The sequence below is a fragment of the Epinephelus fuscoguttatus genome, linkage group LG15, assembly GCF_011397635.1.
Source record: "Epinephelus fuscoguttatus linkage group LG15, E.fuscoguttatus.final_Chr_v1".
Classification (NCBI taxonomy): domain Eukaryota; kingdom Metazoa; phylum Chordata; class Actinopteri; order Perciformes; family Serranidae; genus Epinephelus; species Epinephelus fuscoguttatus.
In genome coordinates, this window is record NC_064766.1 from 38,420,860 (window position 1) to 38,443,565 (window position 22,706).

Sequence of the window (22,706 nt, forward strand, 5' to 3'; positions counted from 1 at the left end):
TAGTTGTTGTTCTTTTTTGTGTGCATAGATATTGATCATATATATTCTATAGCCCCTGCAGTGTCCATTAAGATCTCTAGTAATGGATATTCATTTGTAAGAGTCATTCACCATGAGCTAATCATCTTTACTATCTTATACTGCAGTGATTTAAAAGTTCATCCTCAGATCACAGAGATTTATCCCAGCAACTCTCAGTTTGTAGTTTTCTTTTCTCATTTTGACACTAGGAAAAATTAGATTAATTCTAATCCAGGGTAATATGCTAACATCATTTCCAAATAAGTTTTTAGTCCATGTGTCTTATGACTGTTTGTCACAGTTAGTTCTCTGAATGAACAAATGAAGAACAGGAAATGCTTCTAGGACGTGATACTCCCTTGAGAGTGGTAAATGTCAGCTGGTCTCATGTGTGGCTTATTTCTCTTTTATATCTATTATTTGCAAAAGCTGCACTTTTTGTTCCTATTTTAATGTAACCTTTTAATAATGATATGAGATTAGCAACTGTAAGGACTTTTATATGTGTTTGTTGTCACTTTCTCTGTTTGTCCTTTTCAGCAGTGATCCTCTCCGAGTCTGTGTCTATTCTGCACTTCACCCAACGGAGGGCGATGTTGTACAACTTTTATGACCTAAACTCACTTGTGTTTAGAAACTTTAGGCCTATGATGCTGACATTAACTGTACTGAAATGTCTTAACCTTTACCTGCTGTGTAAATTACACCATTTATTTATACCAGAACAAATTAGCAAACAAATTACTTTATTGTAAAGATGGTTTGTGTGTAACCTGTGCAAAGGCAGCTGAACTTAATGCATCAGTTTTATATTTCTGCCAGTAGAGGGAGACGTTGTAAGCTTAGAGACTGTAGAAATACTTGAGGTTGCTTCATGAGTTTTGTAATTACAATTTTCATATGCAGTTGAAACAAAAATGTGTCTTACAGGTTGACTAATAAGAAGAATAAGAATGTTGTGTGTCTATTTATGTAGAAAATATGCATGTATAGGGGTGGGTAGTATGTTAGGGGTGGGAATCACCACAATCCCCCCCAATACAATATTATCACGTTACAATATTATTGCTATTTTGAATGTTTTGTAATATGCTAAGTATTGTGGTGACATATCCTGTGGTATATTGCAATATAATTACATTTATTCCCCTTTTCAAGTGCAAATTAAGGAAAAACTTCTGCTTTTATCTAATAAGAGAGAGCTTCAGTCTGTTCATCTCACTTTAATCATTTTGATTGCAGGAACATGTGTGTAGTGGAAAAAACAATTGCTTCTATATTCTAGTAGGCTACCAAAAGTTTAATTTGTATTTGCAACATTTATAACTTAAAAAATTAAATATGAATACTTGGCATTTCTATATTGATGCAATATTGCCACCTAATAAATTGCTATACTATACTGTATACATTTTTCCCCTGCCTCAAATGTATGTATGTATGTATGTAGGTATAGGAAGGTACAGGTATGAATGCCTGCATAATATATCCTCATATACATATGTCTTCATATGAGGACATCACATTCTGGGTTTATTTATACGTCATTGTACTTAACTTAGGCCTGATGTCCTTATTTGTGGACAATTTTTTGTGCCATCTAGTGGTAGTAAGAGCACAATACACTAATATATGTAAAAACAAGATGGCAGCCATCTCTGCCAAGTCAGTCTGCAGCTGATCCCCACAAAAGTGAACAAGGTCCAAAACCTGATCACATGGCAACAGTAACAAGCTAAGACGCTGCTAATTAGAAAGTAGCCTACTGATTTGAGGACACTGGGACTTAATTATTGTCCTGTTTGAGGACATTGGGACTTACTCTCTTCTCATTTGAGGACATTGTGATGTAGTCGCGTTTGAGGACATTGGGACTTTATCATTGTCTCGTTGGAGGACATTGGGACGTAGCCTCATTGGAGGACACTAGGACTTCATTGTTGTTCCGTTTGAGAGCGCTGGGATGTAGTCTCATTTGAGGACATGGGGACTTTATTGTTGTCCCGTTTGAGAGCGCTGGGATGTAGTCTCATTTGAGGACATGGGGACTTTATTGTTGTCTCATTTGAGGACATTGGGACAGTGTCTCATTTGAGGACATAGGGACTTTATTATTGTCTCATTTGAGGACACTGGGATGTAGTCTCATTCAAGGACATAGGGACTTTATTATTGCCTCATTTGAGGACATTGGGACGTAGTCTCATTTGAGGACACTGGGACTTTATTGTTGTTCCATTTGAGAGCGCTGGGATGTAGTCTCATTTGAGGACATGGGGACATTGTCTCATTTGAAGACATAGGGACTTTATTATTGTCTCATTTGAGGACATTGGGATGTAGTCTCAATTGAGGACACTGGGACTTTATTGTAGTCTCATTTGAGGACATTGGGACATTGTCTCATTTGAAGACATAGGGACTTTATTATTGTCTCATTCAAGGACATAGGGACGTTATTATTGTCTCAATTGAGGACATTGGGACTTTATTGTAGTCTCATTTGAGGACATGGGGACTTTATTGTTGTCTCATTTGAGGACATTGGGACATAGTCTCAATTGAGGACATTGGGACTTTACTATTGTCTCATTTGAGGACGTTGGGATGCAGTCTCGTGTTAGGGCAGTGGGACTTTATTATCATTAACAGTGTTTAGTTTTTTTTTAAATTTATTGGTTCCTACTGATCCCAAATAGCTAGGAGACATTAAAAATGTACACCAAACAAAAGTTCAGGTCTCAGTGAATGAATAAATCATACATTATTTTTGACTTTGTTTGCAAGTTTGATTTATTTGTTTACTTTATTTGTTTGATTGCTTTCTAATTCAGCCATTTCTACTGTCTGTCCATTGAATAATATAGTATAGGCCTACATGGTTTATACTGTAGTGTAGTGTAGTGTAGTGTAGTGTAGTGTAGTGTAGTAGGCTGTAGCCAGTGTCTCTGTGTTCTCCTGCTCATATTACGTCACAGTTAAACTTAATTTTGGTTGGTTTACGGGTTAATTGGCCAGGTAGCTACCTGGATAAGTTTGTGTTTCCATCGTCTAATCGGAGCAACAAGCTGAACTGAACTTTTCCTCCGCTGAACTGAACCAAACGGTGAGTTACGTACAGTAATTCCCTGACGTCACTTGGCGGCTCTCTCGCGGAGCTCAGATCAGCTGTGGCAGAGCAGCAGCAGCAGCAGGCAGCGGCAGTGTGGACGCAGACCTAACCCACAGACCCGAACCTACGCGGACATGGCCGTGTAACGCGTTTCCGTGTGGATAAAGGTAGGCTTGCTCCGTGCTACTTTTCTATCCCTTCACACTTGGTTAAAAAACACATGTCATGGGGAAGCATGTTGGCGATCATGGACACGATCAGGCTGGTAACACTCTCTGGAGGATGGTCGCGCTGCAGCCTGCTGGTGGCGTGGTGTCCGGTGTGTCAGCGGGGCTCAAACACATGCTTTAAGTTTGTTTAATCAGTGAATTATTACATGTATTAAAGCTCCTGCTGGAGAATGGATGTTTTACAGAGAGGAGTGGTAGTTAAGGTATAACGAGGGGCAACTAATCCAATGACAAGCAACGTCTCTTAGTGAGCCTGCATGCTCTGGAGTACTGCATTAGTGGGCTGTCATTTAAAAAAGCTTTTTGTGGAATATTTACTCTGCACAAATTGACAAGCCTTGCCCAATGTCGTGGCTGTCAGGGTCCAAATGTATGTGCAACCTGACCTACATCTAACAACCTAATTAGCATGTAGAGTATTTAGTAATTAACATCTCTGACAGTGTAATAAAAGTATCAATGTGGGGGTTTACTTCTTATTAAACCTGTAGCAGTAAAGAATCCCAATTCATTTTAGATCAGCAAACAATTTATCTGGACATGTAAAGTGTTTTAGTGCTGCCTTGAAATGCAGATTTTATTATTTTATGTCATCTCAAAAAATGCCACTGTCACTTGTAACAGTCATGTCAAGTATATCTGGAACCAGTCCACCAATTTGCATGTTTGTTAAATACTGTTAGAGTTGCCTAAGGCTCCGTGTTGAAACAGGCTTCAGCAGCTTAGATAAGGTCATATCAGATAAACAGGACCAGGAGATGGATTTGGTGGTTTGTCATTGTAATTACAGGCAAACCAGTCTGTCTTGACTTCATGTAATCTGCCATTCCTCAGGTTTATTGTCCCAGAGTTTGCATTCCTGCCTTCTCCACTTCCCCCCTTTCTGACTTAGAAATGTCATCAGAGTTAATAACAGTGACATGCATGTTACCTGCTCACTGTAACGTCAAACTGAGCAGCCACTTTCCATGATGAAACGACATTTTAATATTGAATTTTTTTCAGTCTGGGTGCATAGAAACTCAGATTTTTGAGCTGTATGCATGACAAGAAATACATCTAAAAGCCAAATTGTTGCTGCATATTTGTGATATCTGACAGTCACTGTTGTCTCTTGCAACTACATCCTCTCTAAAGAGCAACATAGTTTACATCAGACACGTCGCACAGTGTCATGTGAGTGCCTGCTCTGCACCAGGAGTGTGGATTGAGAATTCGCTGGGTGGCCTGTCTCAACCGAGAGCACGCGCAGCCCTGTCAGAGAGGGCAAGGGCTGGAGGGGTCAGGGGGCTCTGAACGCTGACCATCTGGCCCTTGGGGGGCTGGTTTCCTCCCTGGCTGCCTTTGTTCCCGCGGAACAATTGGGAGTTAATCTAGGAGGAGATAAGTAAGGCCCGCTGTGATGCCACTCCTGCGCTCGGACAGGTTTCTCTCCTTAGCCTTGACGGAGACATCTCCCTCCAGTGTTGCTTTGTGAAGGCCTTGAGCTGTGGAGGTTTGGAGGTCATTTCCTTCATGTGAGTGCGGCATTTTTGAGGTTTTATTTCTCAAATAAATTGGCTCTGAGAATATGGCAGGTGAGCTGGCTGTGGTTTTCTGAGCCTCATAATTTCCCCTTTCACAGAAGGTTTGCTGTGAGCTCATAATATCGAAAATGACAAACTTTAACTACACGTCATTGAGAAATAAGCACATGCAGGTTTTCTTGAGCAATCATGATCAACCAAAATGAGATAAACCCAACTAAAAGTCATGTAGTCATTGCTCATCCCTGTTCACTCTTAAAAGATGCCCTCTTGAAATCATACTTCATCCCTTAGCGTGTTGTTTTGTCAGTCTTATACGTTGTTGTATCAATGGTTCCCTTTCTTTTTTTTGCCAAAGTTTAATTCACAGTTGTATTGTGCAGAGGACCTGCTGTGAGGCAGAAAGGTTTTCCAAAAATGCTACATGTCATGTCTTACATGAAAAAAAGCTCAACCAAGCTAAGCTTAGACGACAATTTGGGCGTAAGGCAATTTTCACCAGGGTAACAGATTGACATATTTTCCCTCATTATTCCCCCACTATCAAGACTCCTCTTTTGCTGTTAACGCCTTGTGTCTGCTCAGTTGGCCCTCAGCGTTTCTGCTGATTTTCAGGAGGGAAGAAAGAAGACGCATGCTCATTTGAAACCCAGCATTTTCCCCTCATATGCTCTCTAATTATCGCTCTCTGTTATGACACACTTGCGTGTGATAGATCACTTGGATTTGCATTCGGTGTCATAACATAAAGGCATACATAACAATTGATTACCAGTCCAGTCAGTAACAAAGAGGTCTCAGTTTCTGCTGTGGCTTCAGAGACGTATCATCTTAAATATTAATCAATGAAGCAAAATCATTCACATGAAACACCCTCACGGATCATTCGCAGGACCGATTTAGATCGCAAAAACACCACTGGGACTGGTCAGCAATCGGGCAGATGCTCCTCTTGATCCTTTCAGAGGACCTCCTGAGTGGCTGTGGGCTTCTCTGATCCTGAGTACAGATGGTACAAGGGACTAAATCCCAGCTTCAGAGATCAGTGCTATTGTTTCTCACTTTTTTAAGCGCAGTGTGACAAGACCTAGAAAACAGGTGGTCCTTAAAATACTGGTCATTTATCAAACTGCTGAGGCACAAGTCAGGACCATTTTGGAAAATGTTCCTTGTGCCACTTGCTTATGTCGACACAGAGAGATGATTCAGTCATTAAAACATTCTGTGATCGTGGTCAAATCGATTGGTGGCAGATCTGGTTCAGATCTTATAAAAAGTAGCTGTGCAGTTGTGTAAAAATACTCCATTACAAGCCCGTATTCAAAAACCTATTTACAAGTATTATCAGCAAAATGTGCTTGAAATATCAAAGTAAAAGTATGCATTATGTAAGTGTTATATTGTTGGGGTAATATGGAGAAAATCAAATCACCAAATAGCTTGATATCGATATTGCAGTGATATTATAGGATGGCATATTGGCATATGGCATATTGGTACAAAATATTTACACAATTAGATTTTTGATAAATAATCATCAGGGATGTGGATATAGTGACAGAAAATTACATCGCTTTACTGTATTGCAGCCTTAAAAATTAGGAAGACAACACTTACAATATCAGGATATCCCAAATCAAAGACGAAGCAGTCTTGTATTAATACAATATCAATATATATTGCCCTATTATATACTGTATATATATCATATTATTGAACTATTTTTATGGTTAAATTGTCTTTAATGTTGTATCTGTTGGGAGTGAAGCTAATGTTAACTGTTTTATACAGTGTTGTGTTTAATCTGTGTTATAAAGATTTTATATTGTGTGTAAAATATTAAGCTGCAAAGTATCTGTAGCTGTCAAATAAATATAGTGGATTAGAAGTATGACGTAGCATCAAATGGAAATACTCAAGAAAAAAGTAGGGCTGGGATCAAATTTCACAATAGTTTTGACCAAATACGTCGATGTCGATATGTGACAATATTGTAGCTTAGGCTATTGGTGCTTTTGCAAATTATTTACACAGTTAGATTTTTTGATAAGTAATCACCAGTAATGTGGACATAATGACTAAGTCGATAAAGGTAAAAACTGAACAGATATTACTGTAACACAGCCTTTAAAATGAGGAAAACACAACATATCCGAAATCTAAGATGATATCTAGTCTCTCTTTTTTTTTTTTTTTTTTTTTATCTAGACGTTTACTGATCAGGGACAAATGCATTAAACATTATTTCATATAAAATACAAAACAGATGTCATGCATACAAGTTTCTAGCTGAAGCTAATTCGCAACCCCTGTCCCTGGTTAGGCTTTTGCTATTAAAACAGAGTTCGTGTGCAAAGTTAAGAACAGTACAGAAACATTAATACACAAAACATATACACAAAGACAGAATCAGGACATAAACAATAAGCAAAAACACAAAACAGTAAAGGGCAGTACGCTAAATGAGTACAATAATATATAAAAGTCAGTGTTCACAGGCTTGTTTCAGTTTCAGCCGTTGTTTTAGTTTTATGTTAAAAGCCTTGAGCTCTGTCAATGTTTTAATTTCAGATGGTAACGTATTCCATAGTTTGGTACCTATTATTACTGAAAAGGATGACTGTCTGAATGTTGTCCTGCGTTTCGCTGTTCTACAATTACTGCTTGTTGCACTCCTAGGTCTAATTCCACTGTTATGTTTGTTTACCAGTTGGCAGAGCATTTCTGGGGCAAGGTTGTTCACACACTTGAAAATCAGTTTTAAAAATGAGAGGCCTAGAAATCACAATATCGTGGAAATATTGATGTATCTTGATGTATTATCTGCTCTTATGTACTATTGAGTTAATGTACTTTGTGCCATTCACAGTAATAGAGATCCAGTTTACACCGAACTGGATTATACGTTATGTTTCTGAGCAGGGTGTCTGAATCGCTTTAGTAGTAACAGTGTCTAACATATAAATCTGAATTATTCCGTGGCTGCTCAGAATCTGTATAGAATAGATTATAATTGGCTCATCACTCCAATGAGGTCATCAACTGTTTTATGGTTGTTGCCAGAAATAAAAGAGCATCTCCGTGCTGATCCGCACAGCCAAATGTGTTCCGCATGGATGCCAGTAAACTTTTAACCTGTCCTTTTTTCATTGAGGGCCAAGAATGTCAGGAACACGGTGTTCACTGGTGTTTGCTTTTATATAATAAAGAAAGAAATATTCACAGACTGTTGTGGGAGTATTGGGGTTTTATGTTTTTCTTTCTGTAACAGGGAGTCATATCGACACGTGGTTAATGTTTACTCAAGGGCAGTAATGCGAATAGTCTCCAGTTGAGAGGGTTTATTGAACCATTCATTTAACCAAAATCACGATATTAGATTCATGTCATGTTTTGCCTCGTCTTCATCAACGATATCTTAGGAGGTGGTCATTTTAGATTTCAGTGATCCAATCGTTGTTAAAAGCATGAGAGAGGAGGGAGGGAAAGCACAGATAAGGTCTGCAGGGGAGGCTGAGGAGGGGAAGAGATGGGAGAAGAGGTTAGAACAGATGTGGGGGTGATGAGGAGCGAAACAAGGCAGCTGGATGCAGACAGCAGCTGATATACACGGCAACATTTTTATTCCTCACACTTGTGGCTGGGCTGTTCAGTGAACGGACACATAGTTTGGTCAGAGTGTGCGCAGAGTGGAGCACAATGTGACCCAAACTGTATGTACTGTAAGAAGGTGCATGACACAGTCGACAATTGGATCATTAAAGCCAATCTCACAAAGGCCTGTGCCCCTCCCCCGGCTGAAAGGAGATGTCAAAGGTCTGTGACCTCTTCCATTTATGTGCATTGATCCCTCTGGTGGGGGAGGGGCTGCCTTCTCAAGCCCTCCGCCATCAGCTGTTACATCTTAGTTTCACCTGCAGGAAGCTGAACAGTTATTTTGTATTGTTTTTATTTCCCTCCCTTTAAAATTAGCTTTGTAGCTGTGCCATAATACACTATATTAACCATTTAGGTTAATTTGGATAAAACAAGTGATTTGAATAGGTCCGAGGAGCATGTTTCCCCCCCCAATTTTTGATATGGTATAGACTATTGAGAAAATAGTAAAATGAGTTCCACAATCCAGCGCACAAAGTAAATGAACCAGCTAGTCGTAGTTGGAAAAAAGCAAAAAATTAGATGTAGATATCAGTGCTATAAGTCAAGGAACATCTTTCAAAAAACATTAAAGGAATACTCCACCCCTCAAATGAGCATTTGTATATCAATTACTTACCCCATGTTATGTTGAATTCGTGAGGACAACTTTGTCTTTCTCACATGCCTCTGTGGTGAACGAAGAATCCAAAAACGGAGAAAAATTCTTGATGAATTGATGTCTTAGGGGTCCACGTTTCACAACAGCAAAACTATATCAAAACAAACTAAAACAAATGTTACACACTCTGATGCAACAAGTGCAGTATAATCTGAGTCTTATTTATCCAGCTGTATGCTTAGTACCTCCCAAACACAAACATTTTCACTAAAACCTTAATATTTGAAACACTACCTCATAAACATTCTCCCGCGGACGAGTTGCACGCTTGAAGGGCGAGAGTTTGTGAACAGATGTTTTGATATGGTTTTGCTGTTGTCAAGAATTTTCTCTGTTTTTGGATTCTTCGTTCACCGTGGAGTTTTCTTCCCAAATTCAATATATCACAGATTGAGTTATTGATATACAAACGGTCATCAGGGACCTGAAAATTTTCACACAGCATTTTGCCTCCTCTTTGTTTTGACTTACTGGCTGTAGTTATTTTAAATGTCATGGTGCATGCTAATTAGTATGAAGTATTGACTCATGGTTGATAAGGAAACTGGGGTAAAGTGCATTTGAGCAATACAGATGTACAGTACATTTCAAAGAACAAACACTTTAAACATGAGATTGAATTGACGTCTTTTTTTTTTTTTCCTTAAAAACCTACAACACATTTAAGATCAGACGTTAGTATTCAACACACATCTTGGTCAGTGGAGACCCATACTTCCTAAAGACGCTGCAGCAATACATTAATCAGTGAGTAAAAGCTAGAGCAAACATCTCATCCCTAATTGTCTGACCATGAATTTGTGCTGTTGGTTGTGAGCCTACTTCGCACCTCTGTGTTTATGGCCTGTTTAGGAGTGAAGGGGAAAGGGAAAGGTTGTGACGATGAAATTCCTCTAAGACAAGAAAATGGCCTTCTTTCTCACAGCCTTAGACTGTGGGTTTCAGTGATGGGTGAAAGGAACTGAGAGTCAGGAAGGTGGGACATGCAGTATGTAGGAGTGCAGCCAAAAAGACTGGCCTGAACATCCTGCTCTTTGTCACAAGGGAGGCTTGGGATAATAGCTGTGTGTGTGTGTGTGTGTGTGTGTGTGTGTGCGCGCGCATTTATACAAAAGTAGAACACGACCTGAGTAGATTCAACTTCCTGTTGTCCTGTCTTTTATCTCTGATTCCGACATGCATGGTAGCCTCTTATCTGCCACTGCTGTATTGTCTGATAAACTAACCGACTGACTCACTGAACCCATTCCCTAGTTCCTTTATGCCTTCTGTCTCTATAACACAACAATATTTATTCCTACTCATACAACTACTCTGATGGCACTGTTACAAAGTATTTTGTATTTTGTAAAGGCAGCAACATACAGACCTGAAACAGTTGTAGGTGGCTCCAAAGCTCTGTTTCTCTGTACTCCCAGGCCCAGATCAAAGTCGAAATAGCTCCCTGACAGAAATGGATGGAACTTATCTGCCTCCAAGTCGTTCGTCGGGAAGCGTGTCCGGAGCAAAGTCAAAGGGTCGCCATTAAGCGGGGGCGTTTGTGTGTGTGGGTGTATTTGCAGGGGAGTGATGGCATGTCAAGGTGAAGGAGGAATGTCAGTCTTTTGTTCCCTGAGTTGAATTCTTGCATTTGCAGCCCTAATAAACAAATGAAGTTAATGTCCCCGACACCTGAGCCCTTTCATCTTGCATTGCATCACAGCAGGATCGTGGCATGAAGGGTTTATCTCATGTCTACAGTGTTCCTCCTTTTTTTTTTTTTCATTATTATTATTTTTAGATCAATAATGTCTTGGATTTCTGTGGGCTCTGTTACATCAGTGTAAGCTCATGAGGAGCAAAGTGTGCATGCAGCTCAGCGGAGAGCTCACTGTAATAATATATCTTTATTCTTGCCACTGAAACCTGGAAAGTCTCCAACTGACAATCTCTTTTGGCACAGCACTGGAGGAAAAGAACAGTTCGTTCTCACAGGGTGTACCGAACCCCCCCCCCCCCCCCCCCCCCAACCCCTCCAACCCCTCCAGCACACAGATGCCAACCCCAGTGGAACAGAACCTTTAGCCAGACATGACTTCTCATAGCTTACACGTTCTTTTTAAAGAGTACAGTGTGTGCTGTGCCACAAGTTAAATCATAGTGCAACAGTCTGATGGAGTTAATGTTTTTACAGGTTGGGTTTAATTGTTTGGGCCTTGGCTACAAGTGTCAAGATTGTTTTTGCAAAGGTATACAATGTTTGATTCATCAGCATATTGGGTTTATGTTTATTTATTAACGTGGCAGTTTAGACACATCGGTGATCATGCTGTGCATTTACTATCATACTCTCATTGTGCTTTAATGCATGCCAGCTGCAGCCCCTCTCATTTCTAGAAAGCCTGCCAAAAATAATATGAATGAGACAACCTGTGGTATACTGAGATTGGAAACAGGGAAGATACAGGAAATAACCAAATATTTACCCTATGCATAATGTGTGGTACCCTTGCCTTTCTCTCCCGCTCCTTTTGAGTTCTTTTAAACTTCATATGTGCAAATTCTGACCTCACCTTCATAAATTTTAGCACTCATGTCTGTATTCTTATTTCAGCCTCGTAAAATGTTCCTTCCCATTGATGATTAGGGTAATAAATGTAAGATTTTATTGAAGGTTATCTGATACACGTAGTAGAATATGACTCATCCTGCAGTGAGGTGTGTCTCAGTGTTGTTGTTGTGAAGGGACAGGATGTGCGCTAACAGCTAACAGCTAACAGCTACAAACACCCAGGCTTGTAGATTTCTGTCATCACCACAGCAGCATCATTGCCTTTCCCCTGTACTCCCTGCCCACAAACACACACAAATGCACAAACACCATCACAGGGCATTCACTCTCTCTCCCTCTCCCTCCCTCCTCGTATTGAAACACAAGGTCAGCGAGTGTTGATGCTGCCAGGGTTTGTGGGGGAGAGGGCTGTCTGCAGCAGCAGAAGGCTTTTCCATAGGCTGTCACAGATTGTCCAAGGCTACGGTGACCAAGACCCAGCGCTGTGCTGCGAGGACTCAGTGTTCCTCTGTGGAGGTCATTCTATCTCTTTGTCCCTCTCTTTTCAATCTCTCCGTGTGCACATTTGCAACCCAAGCTGAACATGGAAAAGTATCGGAAATGCAGAATTCTTCATTGATTTTCTCTGTAGATCTGTGCACTGCCTTGCTGATAAAATCAATAGCATTAAAACACGGATTAGCATTTTTCATCAAACTAATTCAGTGAAACCAGTTTTGTTACATGTCAATAGAGGGCCCCAGGATGACGTTTTTCCTGTAGGTTGACATAGAAGTTAGAGTCGCGTAGCATCGTCAAAAAGCCATTGGTATTTTTCCATTGGATTTTGGATTATTGCCAAAAATAAGCTCTGTGGAATGAACACCACTTTCATGATTGAAGGCTAAATGCAATCACCAGAAGTAAAAAGCTAATGTTAGGCTGTAAACAAACCACACTAGGGTCAAACGCAATGACGTTCTGTAGTCTCATTTAGCCACTTGTTAGCAGCCAGCCAAGCTTCGACACCATAGCCAACATTTGTATGTGGGGCCCATATTGTCCACAGGTTCCATATTGGCCCCACATGGGTATGTTAGTGTTACCTGGGCATCTTAGCTGGGGCCCACTTGGATAACCCACCCATGTGGGCAATTGGAACGGGACCAATATGGAACCCATGGACAATCCCATTGGGGGCCCATTTTTCAGCTCACTTACCCTCATGGGACTCACATACAAATGTTGGCTGGGACATAGAAGCTTCAAAGTTCTCTGTTTTAAAATGAAACAGTAACATCTATTAAGCTTGTGTTTACCACAGACCTTATTTCAGGCATCGAAACAAAAACCCATTGACTCTGAGGCGAGGGAATCATGAGTGGTAAAATGCTAACTCTTTTCCAGGTTTGAGGGCTCATTCCTGGGGCACTCTGTTTAAGCCTTGACCTAGAAGATGAAAGAGGGATGTGTGTGTGTGAGAGACCTGTTGACATACAGTATTAGGGCTCAGCGACATGTTTAAATGGCCTCCGCTGCTATTGCCAGACATAGCACATACTTCAGTTTCAGAGAAGAGAGAATGGCAAGCACTGGGTCTGTGGATGAAACACAATCTGTGCTAGGCAGGAGATGGGTGTCCAGCATACAACTGTGTAATACAGAGGGAAAATGAAGAAGAACCGAGTATATGGCTGGACCATGCATGAAACCCTAGAGGGCTTTTGATTTGGAACAGAAAGCGATGGCATTCACTCAGTCACGGACTCTCGACTATAGCACTGGCTACGCTTTTGCAATCCAAGCCAAAAAATTGTATGTAAATACTTGTTAAAATGAAGAGAAATACACTTAGGCACACTCAGAACCCACCGATTAAGCTATTTTCTCGTTATAACACACGAAGGAAGTGTGCATCTACTGCTAGCTCACCTAGCACTAAGGAGCCAGCTAACTTTACAGCTTAGCTGAGGAGGTTGCCATTAATGTTTACATCTCACACTGCCATGAGCCTCTTGTCCATGAGTAGATGCACACTTCCTTCTGCACAGTGATACGGTTGGTGCGTGTATTTCAGTAGAAAGAAAATGGTTCCTATGAAAATGCTCTCAGCAAGGTCTGTGGATTATTTTGAGTAACTGGGTCATGATTTCTATAAAGAGACATTGCTGTTGAGTTTTTAAATGTATGTTTTTGGCGCTCAGAGCACCACAAGCTGATGCCATATCTAGACTGATAAATAGCAGGCAAGAGGACAAACATGCGCTTAGGATTTTGGGGGGAACTATCCATTTAAGCTAATGAGTGAAGGTGGGTGTGTTAACTGTCTTGCTAAGCTAGGATTGATAAAAGAAAGGTTATTACTCACAGCCCAGACCAATTGGAGAGTGCTTCCCCTTTGAAATCAGGGTTAGGAAAATATCTGGTTTGGACGAAGTCAGTCTGTGCTTAGCATGAACGATATTACTTGCAAAGAAGAGAAATACCCATGCTTTAGAGCATGACTGATAAGTAGGAACATTTTGAAATTTGCTTTTTCAAATGGCCCACTTACCATGTAACTTCAGCATCCTGGCTGTTTTAAGGACTACAGCTGAAGAAAAAAGAGGAAATTAATTTGAAATTGAAACATTCTTTCATTCAACATTTCTATCACTTTGCACCTGAGTATGGTGTTAATTGTTATTTCTGGCCAGTACACCACATTGTCCAAGGTTCCCTGTCTTAACTGGCACATCTGCCACTTAGTGAAGTATTTCGTCTCATCAGAGGGATCAGTGCAAGATGAAGTGCACCGGGCCTGAATAGGTTTACTGTCACTTTTTCTCATCAGCACAGTTTGTGTGGGGGGTCAAGCCCTCAACAAAGGTTGGCTCTGCTTCCATTGTGTCATTAAGACAAAAAAAGAGAGCCCTGCTGATGTCGTGGCTCTTGCTGCAGTAAGGAGGACTGATGGGATTTAAGTGTGTGTCCTGTCACCGAGGGCAACCTGGTGCTTATTAATCCGGAGGGTGGGGGGTAATGGAGGAGATGTGGTAAGAGAGGGAGGGGGTTAACGGGGGTGGGGTGCTGCTGATGCAGCAGTGTCGCCTGAGGTCAGGAAGAGCGACATGATGGATACAGCTGATCGCCCGGTAAGGAAGTTTTGAGGGAAAGGGGAGGGGGCACCTTCGTCGGGACATTGAGAAGCCTCTTTGTCACGGTGTCACTCAAATGGATTCAAGGTGGCTGGGACTTTTTTCCAGGAAGGAAAAGAAAGGAGAGGTCTTATTGTGAGAGGTGGGTCTCTCTCTGGACGCCTGATAAACACAACAGACCTCTTTCTTATGTCCTCTCCATGAGTGCTCAGTGCTCCGGCGTGGCTAAATTCACTTAGTGTGTCAGCTCTGTGAAGGTTCAAGGAAGAAATCAGAGTGAGTCGGGTGTCTTTTGTATCCGTGCCTTTCATGTGTTTTCCTTTATTTTGAAAAAGGTTTAAAGTATCAAAAATGTTAAGTGAAGCTCTTTAAACAAAAACAAGTGACGTCTTCATCCTAACGTGTCTTGAACATGTCTAATGAGTAGAGCAGGGTTCAAACAATGGCTGTTTTCATCACTGATTAATCTGTCAGTTATTTTCTCAGTTAATGAACTAATGATCTATAAAATGACAGAGGATAGTGAACATTTCCTAACGCTTATTATCACAGAAGGCAACACATTTGAAAAGCTAAAAGAAGCTATTATTGAAATAGTTGTCACTTTGATTCATTTTAATTCATTTAATCGATTACTAGACTAATTGTTTTGTTTTAGGGTACTCTTATTATAATATATAAAAAAAAGAGTATTAAAAAGCAATCATATTCATGGTCCTACTCAGCTTTTCTTTCAAAGGAATTTCAATCTTCCCTTACGACTAAATTACATCATTCATTTTCTAAGAAAAGTTTAAAATTGGAATTGAAAGAAAAAGTGGAAATGATCAGGTAGGGGTGTGAAATATCATCTTGTTCATGATAATACCGGTATAATTTTTAATATCATGTGAAAAATTCATATTGTGATAATATATCGATATTTCGACTTGTTGACATATTGACGTCATACTGTTTCCCACGGCAACAACAAGCATGACTCCACGGTGGTTCCAAAAATGGCCGCAGCTTCAGTAGTGTGGAATAAACTGTGGCGTCCTGAATGTTTTACTTCTCAGACTTTTTTTAGTGACTTAACGCTCAGAGGGAACTCATTCAGCGGCTCCTCTGACAGCAGCACAGCGTCTCTTGCTGTGCGCACATGGGAGTCGGTTTCGTCAAGTGATTCTGTTATAAACTTTTGGTAACGTAAACCTGCGTGACGCTTGCAGCTCAACAAAAAAATACATATATGTGAATGATTGTGGTATCATAGCAGCCTGTCACGGGTTACAGTGTGATGATTAGAGGAGCAATGGCAGAGTGTAAAGGTCCAGGTGGGAAAAAAACAAAATTATTTAGGATTTTACTAAAAGAAGGAAATCAGCTGTTGATTTATATTTATAGATCCCAGGGGACATTTTTTGTATTTGGGAGCTGTTTAAATGTGTAATTTGTGGTAGATTTTATTTAGTTGTACTATTAATATTGTAACAGAATCTGAATCTCACTCTGAGTTACTGTTGTTGTTCACAAACTAAAGAAATGACAGATCATTTTTGTTTAGTTTTTACTGAATATTTGAAGCCAAACTGTAAAACTATATCTTTTATTTTGTTGCAATTATTTTGTTTTTTAAATTAATACTAAAATATTTTTTGCTAATTTGTCATATCGTCAAGAATATCGTTCTCGCAAAAATACCCTGAAATATCCTGATATTATATCAGGGCCGTATCGCCCACCCCTATTACCAGGATTACAATCATAAAATACCATCAACTATGAACCATAAAATAAAGTGAAGAGAGTAAAATGCAGTTAAAGTTAATCAGTGTATCTTGAGTTATTAGTCACACATAAAGCTTTGGTATTCGTACCACAACTGAGGTGTCGTATTGGCACACATCTTGAAAATAGTCAAACAATATGAAACCCTCACACGGTTTTTGAAAGGTTACTTACTAGACACCATCATCTCTTAAATCCCCCATGATCATCTTGCCCTCAGCAGCCTCAGTGTGACTGAGGTGATGTGGAGGCAGGCTGCAGTGCAGCCCCTGGAAACAGAACCTGACCCCTTTGCTCGTTCTGTCATCTGATAAGAGCCAATGTTTTGATAGTGTTGGTCCTCTCAACGTGATCCATGGCTCTCCTTTTACACCCCATAACAAACAGGGCTGTCTAAACAACAGTTTATGGCCAGGACAAGGCCTGGTCAGCCATCATCAAAGATCTACTCTGGGATGAGCCATTAGGTGAGGACCAGATGTTAGAAGAAGCTGAGGTGATGGTAGAGGATCGATTTCTATCTCAGAGTAGAATAAAATGCTTCATGTGAGTTCATATATGATAAGTTTAATTTGATCTTTTTTAAGATATATGAGGTTAGGGGGTGATTTTTGTAGTCTTAGAATAAAAATGTACATCTTTAGAGAATGCATTATGATCAGTTAAAATCCAGTATCTGCTCTTGTTTTTAAGTTCTTTTCTCCTTCCGTCCTCGTGCCCTTTACCATTGACCGCCGTTTGACCGCTGCTGCTGACAGCTTTACAGTATGAAATAGAACTCATTGTTGTCTTATTCAATATGGCTTTGCTGAATAAGTCCATAAATGCATTAGGGTCCTGTGTCTCTCTCTGTTGTTCCGACTTAGGTGAACTGACGTTCAACCCGGCAGCGTTGTAAAATGCAGATTGGGTTCACTGACAGGCCTTCCATTTTATTACACAGTCATGAGCGGCGTTGTAAACCGTCACTCGTCCTTCACTTTCATTCACTTATTCTATCGGAGATAACGGCTGTGAGACCTGACCTTTCTGTTCACTGGTCACATTATCAAAGAGCTCATTTTTTGTGAAGACTTGTTGGAATTTGTTTGTTACATTCTTTAACATGTGTAAAAGGTAAAAATATGGGTTTCGATATTTATGGGCGAGATGCCTAAAAATCAGTGTAGATTACGTTTTTATTTTTTAGCAAACGATAAAATCGAGAGAAAATTAGAAACGTGATCAGTTGCTAAATAAATAATAACAGCTGTCGAGAGGTTGTAATAAATAATAAAAAGATTTATGTTTTAACTCCAGTCTCATTGTGTTGGTCAGCTGTGTCCAAAACTTTTGGGCATTTGACTGAGTTGAGCTGAAACAATTATTTTATTAGTGCATCAGTCGACTACGGAAGCGTATTGCATTCACTTGACAAATAAAAATAAAATCCGTTTTATTGAGTAATTTTTTCTGTTTTTTTCAAGTAATTTTGTTTCTTTTTTTCGTGGTATTTTTTGTTTCGTTTTTCAGGGTAATTTTTTCTGTTTTCTGGGTATTTTTTTTCTGAGTTAAGAGAGCAATAGAATAACAGACACTTTCATTCCTGTCTTGAGAGCTTGATATAATAGAAGCAAACATGACCCACTTGTTTAGTTTAATCAAGTTTTACTTTGTTTTGGGTTATGTGTTCAACTGATTCTGGAGAAACACTGCAATGTCCAGCAGATCTGAATGGGCTTTTCGTCTGAACAACCGCTAAGTCTTCAGGTGCCTGCGTAAAGTCGACTAACTAATGATAACACCATCCATATGACTTAAAGACAAGAGTGTCTCCCAGTGTCTCAAACCCAAAACAAAGTAAAACTGGATCAAACTAAACAAGTGGGTCATGTTTGCTTCTATTATATCGAGCTCTCAAGAAAGGAATGAAAGCATCTGTTGTTCTATTGCTCTCTTAACTCAGAAAAAAATACTCAGAAAAACAGAAAAAATTACCCCGAAAAACAGAAAAAACTTACCATGAAAAACAGAAAAAAATTACCATGAAAAACAGAAAAAAATTACCACGATAAACAGGAAAAAAAATTACCACGAAAAACAGAAAAAATTACTCAGTAAAACAGATTTTTTTTTTTTATTTGTCAAGTGAATGCAATATGCTTCCGTACAATACGCTTCCATATTAAATAAAATGTATTAATATTGCAGATGAGAAATAAACTTTTGTTAACCTACTAAAATAATATCTATCTATCTATCTATCTATCTATCTATCTATCTATCTGTAATATTTTATCATGCCTTCAGTACCGTGGTAATATCATATGGTGGAGCCTCTGGTGATTGCTGCATCTACAATTTTCACGAATTTATGAAAATTATTATCCAAAAAGGAAAATAATTAGTTGCAGCCCTGTTTTTGAGTATAAAAAGAAGTTTTAGGGGTTTTTTGTCTTCATGATTCAAACACTTCGGCTACACTTAAAGGTCAGTTGAAAGTATATATATGTCTCATCTGTATTCATTAAAATTTATGTACCATTAGATGATTGGCATGTATTGGTAGCTCTGCACAATAAATAGAAATATTATGTAAATCACAATATGGCCAATTGCAATGTGCAAGTTAAAATGTGTCACAACATTCTATTAAAGGTGATGTATTGTGGTGCTACAAAGATGCCCCGGCCTAGAAACCATATAGCACACATAAGGGAACATTTGTTCAGCAGGCAGACCCAGGCAAAAGCCACATTTTAATTTTTCTATGTTTTTTTGTTTTTTTTTTCAGAGAAAATGAAGTGCAAAAATTACCATTCCCAGTAAAATCATGACTCATATCGTAATCACAGTATCTGTCACAATAATCCTAATATCTTTTTTTTTTGCATGTCATGTAGCCCTACTTGTTTGACTTGTTTGACACGTTGTAGTGGTGGAATATCAGTTACAGTATTTACCGTAGTTTTACTGTAAACTAAAGCGTTTGCCGTGTTATCCCTGAGTTGGTTACGTTTAACAAGGTTTGTTTACATTTGTGCTGCGTCAGTTATCTGTTTGGTGGACCCGTGCCATTAAATGATTCTGGCCTTTGCCCGTGGCTCAGATTTAGTTTAAGGTTAAAAGCCTTGCCCTTAAACTCATCCGCCGGGCCAGAGTGTGTGGCAAGGTCACCACTCCAATCAACTCCTGTTAACACAAAGGCTGCTTGTCCCCCTAATGAATTAGCACTACAGTCCCTCAGCGAGTCACTACACCGCCCTCCAGCCCCTCGCAGGCCAACCCCAGCACTGCTGCCCTTTCACACGCACCCCCTAGCCCCTAATTTTGAAATGAGTTTTATAACTGGACAGTAAACTTCCAGTGGCTTAATGATGATGACTTCTTCATCTGCCCAAATGCTCCTTTTGTCCACCCCTCCTCAGTCCCTGTACCCTGCCCCCGTTCCCTCTGGTCACACCAGGCCTTAAACCCTGGTTCACCCCACTTTATAGTTCCACAGATAATCCCCTAGAACACACACACACACATGCACACATGCACGTGCATGCACACATACACCCTGGGGCTATTATCTCCACTGAGCCCTGCTCTGTCTCCTTCTCCCTCTCTTTCTCTCTGTTGCTGTCGACTTCAGCAATGGCATTCAGCTGGAATGTTTGCCTTTGTTTGTGTGGCCCACTGGAAAGCCATGAATGACCTTAGCTCATCTGCTATCCTCACTAGCACTGATTTGCACTTCAGGGCCCAGCAGGCAGTCCTGTGGAGCGGGGGTGAGGTGGTTTCGAAGAAGCTTGTGGGGCTTTTATAAGGAAATTAGAGCCGCGGACTGCCACCCGGATAGTAAACAGCAGTGCGAGTCTTAGCACCTTCGGCGTCAGGTAGCGCACGTGAAACGGGTAGGAGAGGGGATTCTGCTGCGGGAATTTTCACATGCTGGCAGTTTTGTTTTCTCGATTTGTTTTTTGACAGTTGAGCTGCAGGATTGTTTTCTTATTATAAGAGTCAGACGTGCTACTTAGCACCTTGGTTGCTGTACTTCCTCCCCACCTGATACTCATCTCTCATCTCTTGATTTGTCGGTTGTTGTCCACAGAGCGCTATCAGAGCCTCAGCCTGCTATGTTCTAATCAATAGAAGAGCTAGGTTAGACCTGTCGGTGGGTTTTTCACTCCAAACAACTGTCTAGAGTTGCTGAGTCAGCGAACACAAAGTCGTGGCGTTCCTCCGAGAATCCTACCCCCTCCGTATTCAAGAATCCCAGATCTCCCAGAACCCCCCGCAGCTGATCATGTGACTCATCTTTCCTCAGGTGGTGGTAGGGATACTTCCCCTTTGTCAGGGACTTTAGCGGGAGCTCAATGCAGCGATGAAGGATGGGCTGAGGGGCGGGCAAGCTTTCAATCCACACTCTTTTGTCTTTTTGCACGGTGTCCTTTGAGGCCAAAGAAAATGCTGGGTTTACTCATTATCTCCGTTCTAAATGGGCCATTTAAGACAGGCCACGTCAAAGTCAGGGGCTTAGACATAAATCACACTGACAGCTCTTTTCCCCCAGTTGAACTTGTGGCTACGCTGCTTTCAAATGGATCATTGTAGAGGTTTCACTTTTGTCACACCTGATAACTACAGTTAATTTACAATATCTTGACCGTGTCAATCCGAGGCACTCCTGAGACCCACTGATATGTCCCCATGTGTGGTCTAAACCAGCAATAGCCGGACACATTTCACAGTCAAACTCAAGCCCAATGTTTAGACAAATGTGGCTGATGGAGAGAAATGAGTGCATGAAAGCTCCGTAAGGACTAATGGACGCCCTGATTGGCCCGCGAGGTGGTTTACAGCAGCCATCGCACTGACTGCACCCCAATATAACCATTGGAGAGGAGGTGAGAAGAGCTGCACGTGGCTTGATTAAAACAACTGTTGACTGTGTGTCTGTGGTAATGAACTGGAACACCAGTCACATGGCTCAGTGAAGCGAGACACTTGGGCAAGAGAGGGAGAATTTTTGACAACAAAAATATAACCAGGGTTTATTGTAATCATTCATTACTATTGTTTGTCTGTGTTTAACTCTGCCTATTCTGTTAAAGTTCATCTAAAAACCCAGTTTGGAGACAGTGTTGCATTCACATTGTTCGTTCTCTCAACTTCATAAAAGCAATTTCATGAATTAAATCGATTCATCCGAGGGGTAATATTAGTATGAAAGAGAGACCTAAAAATGCCTGCTCATGGGAAATGGCGAGTGCATCATCCCCGCCATCAAGTAGATGAGAGTTTACTCAGACCTACTGTTTACCTGACAAATTCTTGCTGACTTTACTTGGCATTAATTAGTCGGCAGGAAAACAGACGGACAGGAGTCTTAGGGTCTCAGCAGAGGCAGATGGCCGCTCACAGAGAGTCTTGGTTTTTTGCCTGTCCAGTGTCGCACTAGGTGCTTGCTCTTGGTGGGAATTCGTTTGAATTGTTGGGTCTCTGTTAATAAATCAAGTGTGATCTAGACTTAAAGTGTCTTGAGATAACTTTTGCTATGATTCTGCACCGTATTAATACAGTTAACTTGAGTTAGGACGCATTGCTGTGACTTTCCATGTGTCAGGAGGCCACGGTAAATTATTAAGTTACGTTCGATACAAAATTTCAGCAACCTTGAGTAGAAAAGGTTGAAGATTTAAAATGTTTTCATTAAAACTGGATTGTGAATCCTAAATATAGTGTCAAAATACAATATTTTTTGTGAGGACTCAGGAAGAGTGATTTAATTGGTCTCATATTGTGAAGTAAGTTTAATATTTTGCTCAGATGTTGAAGATAATTTCAGCTGCATACATTTGGATCACTCTGGTGGCCATAGGTGTAGATTTCAGGGGGACACGCCTCCCTCAATATGTAGAACATGCATTTGTTGCACCCAGTAAAAAAATTAAGCAGCAGAGGACTTTACAAAATTAAGACATTGCCACCATAAATTGATACATAAAAGGCAAAGCATATATCCTGCACAATGTTAAAATGAAACCTACGTCCTCGTTGGAGCCCCCCCTCCATTTAGTAACATCATGATAAGG

At 40.3% G+C, this 22,706-nt stretch overlaps 1 protein-coding gene across 1 annotated transcript in view; it reads left to right on the forward strand.

Annotated features, from left to right (window-relative positions):
• Positions 1–3,149: 3,149 nt before the first annotated feature.
• Positions 3,150–22,706, forward strand: part of greb1l (GREB1 like retinoic acid receptor coactivator) — a 51,525-nt gene continuing 31,968 nt past the window's right edge. Inside the window, exon 1 of the mRNA XM_049598468.1 lies at positions 3,150–3,300. The gene's annotated coding sequence lies outside the window, so the exon portion shown is untranslated. The remainder of the gene's footprint in view (positions 3,301–22,706) is intronic.